The sequence below is a fragment of the Rana temporaria genome, chromosome 10 (assembly GCF_905171775.1).
Source record: "Rana temporaria chromosome 10, aRanTem1.1, whole genome shotgun sequence".
NCBI classification, from domain to species: Eukaryota; Metazoa; Chordata; class Amphibia; order Anura; family Ranidae; genus Rana; species Rana temporaria.
The window spans coordinates 109,299,090-109,311,883 of NC_053498.1; positions in this window are offsets into that span (position 1 = coordinate 109,299,090).

Here is a 12,794-nt window from a genome sequence, read left to right on the forward strand (position 1 = left end):
AGAATAAAGGCTTTCACAAACCATTTGCAGTGCTTTCAGCTAACTTCAATCAGCTTTGTAGAAACAGTACTCATTAGCTCCAGTTTGAGAACTTTAAGGTGGTTGTAAAGGCACAAGGTTTTTTAACTTAATGCATGAAGGTAAAAAACCTTCTGGCCCAGATTCTCAAAGGACTTACGACGGCGTATCACCACGTACGCCGTCGTAAGTCCGAATGAGAGCCGTCGTATCTATGCGCCTGATTCTTAGAATCAGTTACGCATAAGTATATATGTGGAGTTTTAAATTAAGCTTTAAAAAAAAAAAATCTTAGCCAATGGGCAAGGGCAGGGGAGGGCTGGGCCGGGGGGCAGGGTGGCAATTGCCTCCCAGGCCGCTCTAACTTATGTTCAAAATGGTCGGCAGCCTCTGCCCTTTACCATCTTTTTTTATTCTGCACTAGAAAGTCGGGTCGGGGGCACGGCCACAGCGGCTCGCCACTAGCTGTTGCATTCCGGGAGTTGTAATCCACGCTCAAGCTCCCGGTGGGTGGAAAACAGAGCAGCGCAGAGGAAACTACAACTCCCTGGGACCGGATTCTTGGAAGAGGCAGTGCGTGCCAGGGAGTCGGGACGCAGGGCTGCAGAGCTGGGCGCTGGCTGCAACTTGACCCCAGGACCAGGAGCATTACCCCCCCAGGAGGCCATGGCGTGCAAGGACCTGCTGAGCTGAGATCACTGAGGTGAGAGACGCTGACACGCACCCATCTCCCCCCCCACCATACACCCCATGTAACCTGCCCCAGTGATCAGGCTGCATTGATGGTCACTGGAGTTGGCTTCATTGATGGGCACTGGTGAGGCTGCATTGAAAAACCAGGTGGGCCATGGATGGTGAGCTCATTTGACGGTTCAATGGGCCACTTGACTGGACTTGCCCCCCCAGGCCTAAGGCTGCCAGCCCTCCCCTGGGCAAGGGTTTTCTTGAATCCCTTGGCTTGCTGGGTGAGCCTATATATTTGGGTGATCTGTGTTTTGTGCCACTTGGACAGTTGTCTGGGTGGATGTGTGTTGTATTGCCCGGGCTGCTAGGCCAGAGTTTGGGCCTATTCCAGGCACATCTGGCTGCTAGGCTGTCTGAGGGCCTATCCAGAAGCAAGAGAGCAGCGCAGGGTTGGGATTGCGGCTTGCAATCCAACCAAAAGTGACGGTTCTGCCAGCCGGAGAACCTGTCGTGGTCAGAGGTAGAAGGGAAGCTGTCGCCACTAAGGGACCAACCACATTGTTACCAGGGACCACCATGAGTAACTAAAGCAAGTATAAGAGCAGTATTCTCACCAACGTGGGATGGTCGAAGTATTGGGAAACTTCAGTGGGTATCAAGCCAGGGACCCAACCAGCGGAGGTGACGCTTGCAAAGCAGCCTTGTGTGTCAACCCATGGACCAAGCGGGTTAGTGAGGTGAAGCTTGAGCGGTATCTTGAGTGCCAAGCTAGGGACCCAGCAGAGAAGCAGGGGTGACGCTTGTGGAAGATACTACCGTGAAGATTGGAGGAGCTCAAGGTATTAAGTGACAGTGAATCAGCGGGTCTAGTGAGAGATCGGGAGCTCAGTGGGCTGAAGAACTACAAGGAGTGATTGTAGTGGAATAGAAAAGGACTGTTAAGCTTTGTGTTAGGAACTGTTAAGCGTTGTGTTTTAAAGACTGTTGCCATAGGAGACAGCATTCCTGCACATACCGATGTGGCGTCTTGCTGGGTGCCTTTCCCTGCGAAGTCTCAGAGTCTGCCAATTGAACTTGCAACTACCTAAGGGTGTCCTGACCCCAACTCTCTTTTGCCCAAAAGTTTGTTAAAGCGGAGCTCCACCCTAAGTTGGAACTCCCGCTGATCGGAATCCTCCCCCCCTCCGGTGTCACATTTGACACCTTTCAGGGGGGCAGGGGGGTGCAGATACCTGTCTAAAGACAGGTATTTGCACCCACTTCTGGCCACACAGTCTTGGGCAGGACGTCACCTCCCAACCTCCCCCCGTTGTGCTCTGGGAACAATCGGCTCCCAGAGCACAGCGGGAGCCAATCAGCAGGCGCAGCGCAACTTGCGCATGCGCCGTAGGGAACCGGGTAGTGAAGCCGGAGCGCTTCACTTCCTGGTTCCCTCACTGAGGATGGCGGGGGGGCAGCAGAGTGACGAGCGATCGCTCGTCCTCTGCTGCGGACGGCGCTGGACTCCAGGACAGCTAAGTGTCCTAATATAAAAGTCAGCAGCTGCAGTATTTGTAGCTGCTGGCTTTTAATTTTTTTTTCATGGCACATCCGCTTTAAGAGAAATAAACTCTATTTTGCATTCAAGAAAACCAGATATGCTTAAATTAGGCTCAGATACGAGCGGCGTAAGTGTCTTACACCGTCGTATCCTAAAGTGTAATTTTTAGGCTGACTGCTAGGTGGCGCTTCCATTGCGGTCGGCGTAGAATATGTAAATCACTAGATACGCCTATTCACAAACGTACGCCCGGCCGACGCAGTACAGATACGCCGTTTACGTAACGCATTATCAGGCCTAAAGTTACTCCATCAAATAGCTGGAATAGTAATGTTAAGTATGGCCGTCGTTCCCGCGTCGAAATTCGAAAATTTTACGTTGTTTGCGCAAGTCGTCCGTGAATAGGGATTTACGTCCACGTCGAAACCAATAGGACTGTGCGGCGTACTTTGCCGCAATGCACACTGGGATATGTAGGCGGAAGGCGCATGCGAGTTCGTAAAATACGTCAATCACGTAAGGTCACCCCCCATTACCATAAAACACGCCCCCTCAGCTAAATTTGAGTTAGACGCCATTACGCCCGCCCAATTTACGCTACGCCGCCTTAACTTAGCAGGCAAGTACTTTGTGAATACAGTACTTGCCTTGCAAACTTACGGCGGCGTAGTGTAAATGCCATACGCTACGCCGCCGCAACTATGCGCCCGCCTACCTGAATCCACCTATATCTCTGGACCTGGAGGTTCTCATTAGACTGAAGGAGGCCTGGGACCTTGCTACATGTGGTAGAATACACAAAGCTAGCATGCTGGCCAGGTGTAGTATCTCTGGGAATCTAGCAGGTGGACTAGAATTCTGGGATTATCCCTCCAAGCAAAGTGGAGCCGGGCATAGCAGGTGGTGGCTTTAGGAAAGATGTACATAAGGAAGAGTGAACCGGCAGATGTATTCTTGAGTGACAATAGTGGTGCCAAGTGCTGTACAAGGACTTCAAGTCAAATTCAAAAACTTACACTGCTTGCAAAAATGTGTTACAGATTATAGTGCTGCAAAAACATTTAGGGGCAGATCCACAGAGCGAGTACGCCGGCGTATCTACTGATACGCCAGCGTACTTTCAAATTACCCGCGTCGTATCTTTAGTTTGAATCCTCAAACCAAGATATGACGGCATCTGGGTTAGATCCGACAGGCGTACGGGTTCGTACACCTTCAGGATCGTAGATGCAATACTTCGGCGTCCGCTGGGTGGAGTTTGCGTCGTTTTCCGCGTCGGGTATGCAAATTAGTTATTTCCGACACTCCACGAACGTAGGCGCGGCCGTCGCATTCTTTTACGTCAGATTTTTCCGGCGTATAGTTAAAGCTGGTGTTTTGCGGCGTATAGTTAGATTTGCCATGTTAAGTATGGCCGTCGTTCCCGCGTTTAATTTGAATTTTTTTTTTTGCGTAAGTCGGCCGTGAATCGGGATGGATGTAATTCATGTCTATGTTAAAAAAAATGACGTCCTAGCGACGTCATTTAGCGCAATGCACGGCGGGAAATTTCGGGACGGCGCATGCGCAGTTCATTCGGCGCGGGGACGCGCTTCATTTAAATGAAACACGCCCCCTAATCGCCGATTTGAATTCCGCCGCCAGAGATACACTACGCCGCCGTTACTTACGGCGCAAAATCTTTAAGGTTTCGATTTAAAGCCAGGTAAGGTACGGCGGCGTAGCGTATCTCTGATACGCTGCGCGGGTGCAGATCTCTGTGGATCTGCCCCTTAGTTTTTTATATCTTCAAAGAATTCAGCATTAATGCTTTGGTCCTGAAATCTCAATTTTGAGAACTTTGGGCAGTTTAGAAATATAAGATTGTTAACAATCAAATATGAGAAAGTCAGGGCATAGATTAGTTTGATTGGTCAGGCCTATAATTTGTTCCAATTTTAGATTTAATATACCGCAGTGCATGTTATTGTTATGTGTTGTTTTTTCCGTTCCAGGAAAACAGCCCTCAGCTGGTGGTTAGATATTGATGTGTTGAATGTTTTTGTCCAAATCCTTACCCACAAGGTTGAGATTTGTTTACTTCCCCTTACCTTGAACATTCGAATAAAAGAAACGTTTCTGCCAATATTCTTGGCTTACATACAACAGTATAACATTACAAGCTTATTAGAGGTATTACTTAAGTAAACACAACAACGGCTAATCCTGTGAACGGTAACACGACTAGTAAAGTTTAGCATTTGCTTGCTTGCGCTGTGCTGATATAATGTACATCTTTGTTCATGAACACTTTACATTGCAGTGTTATCAGTAAAGAATGTCCATATAGTATCTTATTCCATACCATAGATAGCCAGAGGTTGAATGACTCTCCTTTCCTATTAGACGGCTCTAAGGCTGGGTTGCAGGAAATAAATTTGCTTAATTCCCCCATCAACACATTCAGGGCCAGATCCACGAAGCAGTTATGCTGGCGTATCTATTCATACGCCGCGTAACTTCTAGGTTGCTCCGGCGTATCTTTGTTTTGTATCCACAAAACAAGATACGCCGGAATTGTGCTAAGATCCAACTGGCGTATGTCTTAGTACGCCGTCGGATCTAAGGTGCATATTTACGCTGGCCGCTAGGTGGCGCTTCCGTTGATTTCCGCGTTGAGTATGCAAATTAGCTAGATACGCCAATCCACAAACGTACGTCCGGCCGGCGCATTTTTTTACGTCGTTTTCGTAAGGCTTTTTTCGGTGTAACGTTACCCCTGCTCTAAAGGGGAAACAACAACTACAAGTAGATATTGATGGTCAGACTTTGAGGCCAAGGAAGTATTTTAAAAATAAAGTTTAATATCATATTCATTTACAAAAAAATACATAGTGATAAAATACAATTTACAACAAATGACCACTGTATGCAAAATCCTCAGATGTCGCCGACGCACGTTTCGCCGTGGGGCTTCTTCAGGACGATAACAAGGATTTCGTGGGATAGTAACAGAGAACAAATAGTTATATGACAGATGGTCTCTTGATGGATGAATCCATAGGGCACATATAGCAAACGGTGTCACAAGATCGATAAGAAACTTGTCCACAATATTAAAAGAATCTCATAATGACTTTGAGGTCAGAACACCAATCTCAAGCTTGAGTGAGGCATCACAGGTAAACATACACGTAATCTAAAATAAATGATCCTAAGGCCCACTGGGACAACAGATACCTCACAGACAGCAGGCTGGATTATCAACCACACGATAGGTCCTCAATATATCGGTTCCTATGCTGGACAAACAGTGTTGTATCCTATAGAGGTAGTGTCATGCGGCCGTAGGAAGATCGAGTATGTGTCCCACGGTGTACAATCATGCTAACCCGGCAGAGGTAAACTCCTGTGCTGTGCCTTGATGTATCTTCATGACTGGCTTCCTATGTAAACAGAGAGAGGGTTGGGGGAGCTTCATGCAGACACCTGCACGGCTTTAGGAAGAAGGCCTAAAATAAAAAAGGGATTTTAGGTCCATTGGTCATCTTTAAGGCTGCTATTACAATTCCCCTCCAAAATCCGTATCGCTGGCCTGGAATGGGGTCCCTCAAAGGTCCAGCTGACACAACTGTCTAAGGTCATGGTGAACAATCGGATCTATGAGGAGTTTGAAATGTGAAGCCCTGTACACACCGCCTGGATTCTCGTCAGGAAAAAACATAGTTTTTTCTGATGAGATTCCTGGCAAGAATCTCTTGCCGGCCGAGTGTACACAAGTACGATTGAAAAGAACCGCCGTTCTTTCTAATGGCACAAACGCGGTGACGTCATCGACTACGACTAGCATGCGCTCGTCACATTCGATGCTGTCACTGCCATCTTGCTTCACCCTACCTATGCCTTGGAAGCTACCGCGCATGCGTCAAAGTCATTTCGAGCATGTGCGGGTTTCAATGGAGACAGGTATGTATACACACGCTCGGGTTTCTCGGCAGGAAAACACTAGAAAATATAGAGCAGGTTCTCTATTTTTTTTCGTCTAGATTCTGGGCAGTTTTCTTGACGAGAAACCTCAAAGCCTCGTACACACGCTCGGTTTACAAAGCAAGAAACCTCTGCCAGCAGTTTTCTTGCTGTTTTTTGCCGAGAAAAACATGCGTGTGTATGAGGCTTCAATGTCTGATTTCAAGACCTTTGCTGCAGCCTATAGAAGTGTAGGAAATTAAGCTAGGACTAGGTGAGACCATCTTCAGTACCAAGGAAAGTATGTGGAAGGGTCAAGGATTGGGCACCTGTCAACTGTCTATGTTTATTTTACAATGCAACACAAACCTTGAGAATATTATGCCAATATATTGCAAAATAATGTAGGTGTGTAGCTTTGGCACTGGACATGTTCCATCTTGATGTAACCTCATCAGTACTGTTAGGGATCTGCCACTGATTCATTCTTACTAACTCTCGTGTCATATCTGGTGGTGATCAAACACATTAATTAAAGCTACACCAGGGGTCACCTTTACACATGTACATGTTTGTAAGGAATCTCCTTTAATTATTAAATGTTGCTTTTCTCACCCCATGTGAGTTGGCCATTCAGGATCACATTGTGGGTTACCAGGCAAACTGAATTCATACAGCCCTAGCCTTCCCTACAAGAGATAGGCTGGTAAGTAAGTTCTTACATAGCAATACAATGATATGGCTACTGCTGCATGACCATTTCTAGCAACCAGTCCTTGGCAAATGGGTACCGAACAGCCCACTTGTACAGTACCCGAATAACATGTGGTTGCAGGAAAGAAATGTTCACAGTCTGCCTAACACTCATGCAATATTCTGAACAAAAAATGCCTGATGGGGAAAGTACAGCTGTAACAGCTACCAAAAGTAACCAATAAGAGCTTGCCCTGATTTTCCAACCATTATTTAAAAATGTCAGTTGTAATCTTGTTATGGACACCTGTTTATGGACATGGCAGTGGCGGTGCGTCCATAGTGGGCGCAGGAGCGCCGCTCCCCTCTCTCCTCACCCGTCACTCAACAATAGATATATTCATGCATTGCATGAATATATCTATTGTCGCCGCTGCCGCCCACTATTCAGGTGTCCAGACCCTTGTTGAGTGCCGGCCATCTGAATAACAGCGGTGGGTGTGTTTTGGAAGTGCCTTATTAGAGCCAGAGGCTAGAGCCTGTGGGCTCTAATTGGCTTCCAAATGGTTAAACAGAGGGCGCACAGCTGTGCGCTCCCTGTTTAAACCATGCTGTGTTAGGCCCCTTTCACATTGAGGCGTTTTTCATGCGGTACAGCGCTAAAAATAGCGCTGCTATACCGCATGAAAAATCATGCCCTGTAGTGTTCAATGTGAAAGCCCGAAGGCTTTCACACTGAAGCGGTGCGCTAGCAGGAGCGCTCCAAAAGTCCTGCTAGCCGCATCTTTACTGCGGTATAGGAGCGGTGAACAGGAAATAAATGGGAAACCGCGGTAATACCGCGGTATTAACCCTTTTTCGGCCGCTAGCGGGGGTTAAAACCTCACCGCTAGCGCCCGAATATCGCGGTAAATACGACGGTATAGTGGCGCTACAAATACCGTCACCGCGGCTCCACGCCTCAATGTGGAAGAGGTCTTAGGGAATTTGCTTCCCTAACACTGACCCGCCTCTCAGCCAGTCAGGTGCACCGGGTCTGGTTACCGGTCACCTGATTGGCTGAAGCGACATCGAAGACAGGAGAAGACATTGAGGGAGAGCGTGGAGGAGGACGGCGCTGACCCAAGGAAGGTAAGTGCCGGGCTGGGGAGAAAACTGGTGACATTTGGGGACAAACTGGCTGCGTTTGGCGAGAAACTGGCGGCATTTGGGGACAAACTGGCTGCGTTTGGCGAGAAACTGGCGGCATTTGGGGACAAACTGGCTGCATTTGGGGACAAACTGTCTGTATTTGGGGGGAAATTGCATTTGGGGGAAAACTGGCTGCATTTGACAGGCACAGTGGCTGCGTTTAATGGGCACAGTGGCGGCAATTTAAATTTTAAGCACCAGCTGCCACTGGGACAGGGCCATCTGGATGCAAAACATAAGGGGGCAGATCCACAAAGATCTGCCCCGGCGCATCGTATCTGAGATACGCTACGCCGCCGTACCTTACCTGGCTTTGGTTCGAATCCATAAAGATTTTGCGCCGTAAGTTACAGTGGTGTAGTGTATCTCAAGCGGCGTAAAAGCGCGGAATTCAAATGCGGCGAGTAGGGGGCATGTTTTATTTAAATGAAGCGCGTCCCCGCGCCGAACGAACTGCGCATGCTTCGTTCCTAAATTTCCCGCCGTGCATTGCGCTAAATGACGTCGAAAGGACGTCATTGTTTTGACGTGGACGTAAATTACATCCATCTCGATTCACGGATGACTTACGCAAACGAAAAAAAAAAATTCAAATTAAACGCGGGAACGTCAGCCATACTTAACATTGCATACTCGACGCGAAAAACGACGCGAACGCCACCCAGCGGACGCCGAAGTATTGCATCTTAGATCCGAAGGTGTACGAAGACGTACGCCTGTCGGATCTAATCCAGATGCCGTTGTATCTTGTTTTGAGGATTCAAAACAAAGATACGACGCGGGAAATTTGAAGGTACGCCGGCGTATCAGTAGATACGCCGGCGTACTCGCTTTGTGAATCTGCCCCAAGATCTTTAGTCATGGTACAAAGTCAAGTTAGATTGTAATCATTTTTTCAAAATAAAGCCTTGACTTAGCGTTGCCGACATAAGCTATATGCGCAAACCAATGGCAGATCACCTACGCCTGATTGGAAGTCACAAACCCAAACAACGTTGGACGTGTTTGCACTGTACTTAGATAAGACTGTGCTGACAGGACACTGGCGCCTTTTATATTTGACTGAACTAACAGCCCACACTGCAGAAATAAACTATTCTTCCTTCTCTCATATTTCCGAGACACCTGTAAGTCATCTGATCATTCAACACTATCATGTTCTTTGTCCCCAGGCTCTGTCTGAACTATCTGTCTTCAGGTACAATGGCTGACGTGTGTGAGGAGAGTGAGTGGGAAAATTGTTAAACAATGTGTGAGCGGTGTGCAGCCACATTTCATGTATGCAGAATACAGGGCCGAGACACAAGTCCATCACCGGTCACAATGTGAGCTGTCAGTCTGGGTGTAACTAGGCCCCACTGCTTTGTGACGCCATATCCAAACAAGCTGCATCATTTATGAATAATTGAAGAAAAGGTGATGGTGGCCACAATCTGTTAGATATGAATTATTTACAGTCCTTATACAAGAGGGTATACAATGTTTCTGGCTTTAGGGTCTTCCCATAGCTGGAGCACAGTGAAAATCTTTTCCGGCTCTGGGAAGATGTCCGATCGCCCCTCTCTTGTTTCTTTGCTGTACCATTGCAGAGTATTGCGCAGGGTATTGCAGAGTATTGCGCAGGGTATTGCAGAGTATTGCGCAGGGTATTGCAGAGTATTGCGCAGGGAATTGCAGAGTATTGCACAGGGAATTGCAGGGTACTGCAGAGTATTGCGCAGGGATGGATGGCTGGATCTGTGACTGCAATTGTCACAGATCCAGCCCACAGTGCTGCTGCTGCCTCCGCTCTCGCCCCTCTCCTCTTACACTGTACCGATCGGTACAGAGAGGGGATAGAGGAACCGGCGTCATCACATGACGCCGGTTTGTTTACAAGTGATCGCTCTGTCATTGAAAGAAGCGATCACGTGGTAAACCGCCGATATCAGCGGCGATTTACCGTGATCCGTAATGCGTCGGGTCTTCTGGACCCGGCGGTCACGGACACTCCCGTGTGCGCGATTCTGGGAGGACGTTAATTAACGGCCTCCCGGAGTTAAGCAACCGCCCTGTAGACGTACTTTGTCTATAGGGCGGTTGTCAAGTGGTTAAAATATATCTAAACCTTGACAAGCAACAATGAATCAGCACCTCTGCAACATTGTAATAAAATCTACACTGTATTGGCAAAAGTATTGGGACGCTTGCCTTTAGACACACATGAAATTTAACGGCATCCCAGTCTTCCTGTAGGGTTCAATATTGAGTTGGCCCTCTAATTTATCCCAAAGGTGTGCTATCTACTCCAACATGACTGCGCACCAGTTCACAAAGCAGGGTCCATAAAATCATGGATGAGCGAGTTTGGGGTGGAGGAACTTGAATGGCCTGCACAGAGTCCTGACCTCAAACCAATAGAACACATTTGGGATGAATTAGAATGGAGACTGTGAGTCAGGTCTTCTCATTTAACTCAGTGCCTGACCTAATAAATGCGCTTCTGGAAGAATGGTAAAACACTCTCATAGACACATTGTGGAGAGCCTTCCCAGAAGAGTTGAAGCTGCAAATGGTGGACCAACTCATTATTGAACCCTATGGACTAAGACTGGGATGCTAATACATTTTGTGTGTGTAAGAGCAGGCGTCCCAATACTTTTGGCAATATAGTGTATATTTAATAGAAAATCTTCACATGACCCCCATAATCTTCTGGTGTAGCACGGAAATCATCCTATCCAGCAGCTCCTAGTAGGGTAACGCTACATGTCAATAGAAAAGTCAGAGCTGCCCCCTCCCCCTATTGACTTGTGATCTGATGATTCGTGAGGCAATGATCAAGAAGCAGCGAGATCCTCTCTAGCAAGAAAAACAGGGAGCTGCACAGTTGTGACATCTAAATACTAAATTTCACCTAAATCTCGGGAAACTAGCAGCAGCAGTACCTTAAAGCGGGGGTTCACCCTAAAAAATTTTTTTTCTAACATGCCATCCAGCATACTAGCGCAAGCTACAGTATGCCTTTATTTTATTTTTTTTGTGCCGTACTCACTGTTTAATCCCGTAGTTACGTTTCAGACTAGTAGGAGTTCCTATGCAGAGGGGAACATGATTGACAGCCGGCTATGGCGTGTCACGCTTCCCGGAAATAGCCGAAATAGGACTTGGCTCTTCACGGTGCCTGCGCAGTCAGCTCCTAGTCTGTGCGCAGGCGCCGTAAAGCACCGTGAAGAGCATAGTCCTACTCGGGAAGCGTGACGCGCCATAGCTGGCCGTCAATCATTGTCCACTCTGCATAGGAACGCCCATTCCCCGCGGGGAGTCTGAAACGTAACTACGGGATTAAACAGTGAGTACGGCGCAAAAAAATTAAATAAAGGCATACTGTAGCTCACGCTAGTATGCTGGATTTCATGGTAGAAACTTGCTTTTTAGGGTGAACCACCGCTTTAAAGCGGAGGTCCGCCTAAATTTTTTTTATTAAAAGTCAGCAGCTACAAATACTGCAGCTGTTGACTTTTAATAAATGGACACTTACCTGTCCAGGGTGTCCGCGATGTAGGCAGCCAAAGCCGATCAATTGCTCGGCTCTCGGCTGCCCCCGCCGCCATCCTCCGTGAAAGAATCAGGAAGTGAAGCATTGCGGCTTCACTTCCCGGTTCCCTACTGCACATGCGCGAGTCGCGCTGCGTGCTGGTCCCCGTTGTCTTCTGGGACCTGTGTGGGAGTCTATGCCCGGAAATGGGTGCAAATACCTGTATAATACAGGTATCTGCACCCCCCTCCCCCCTGAAAGGTGCCAAATGTGAAACCGGAGGGGGGGAAGGTTCCTGAAAAGCGGAGGTTCCATTTTTGTGTGGACCTCCGCTTTAAATGATTTCACACTGCAGATATACAGCTATTAGTGCTTTTTTGTAGGTTATTAAAAAAAGGTAAATTTTCAGGGTATTGGTTAGGCATGATTTATGTTTCTGGGCAGTCCCTGTAACAAAACATTCACTTTTTGAGTTCAACTCTAGAGGTTCCAACCCTCCAAAGGACCAGTTATAAATGACAATGTCTTATTGTTCCCATGTGCCTTTTTATTATGGAGTCCAGTCTAATCCCTTCTGGCTGTAGCTAGATTTCAGCAAGATGGGGCAAGAGAAATATGGTGATTGCCCTGTGTGACCTTGTCCAAGATCGTCATTCTTAGCTTGATAGCCACATGTCACCTCTGCCTTAACTAACATCTGGGTAAAATGACTTCTACTACGTCTACTAACACTGCATTTATGAAATAAAAAAGACATTGTGATGATAAATTATGTGAACACCCTCTTATGCCACGTACACACGATCGGAATTTCTGACAACAAACGTTCGATGTGAGCGATTGGTCGGATATTCCGACCGTGTGATATTCCGACAACAAATGTTTGAGAGCTGGTTCTCTATTTTTCCGACGGCAAAAGTTCCTGTCGGAAATTCTACGCAAAAAACCTTACGCATGCTCGGAATCAATCCTACGCATGCTCGGAATCAATTCGACGCATGCTCAGAATCATTGAACTTCATTTTTCTCAGCTCGTCGTAGTGTTGTACGTCACCTCGTTCTTGGCGTTGTCGGAAATTTCCGACAACTTTTGTGTGACCGGAAAAAAATCCAAGGAATGTCCGATCGTGTGTACAGCCTCGTAATAAAATTTGATTGTAATTACATTTTAGGGTGTTAATCTGCTGCTGAACTGCTGACCTAATT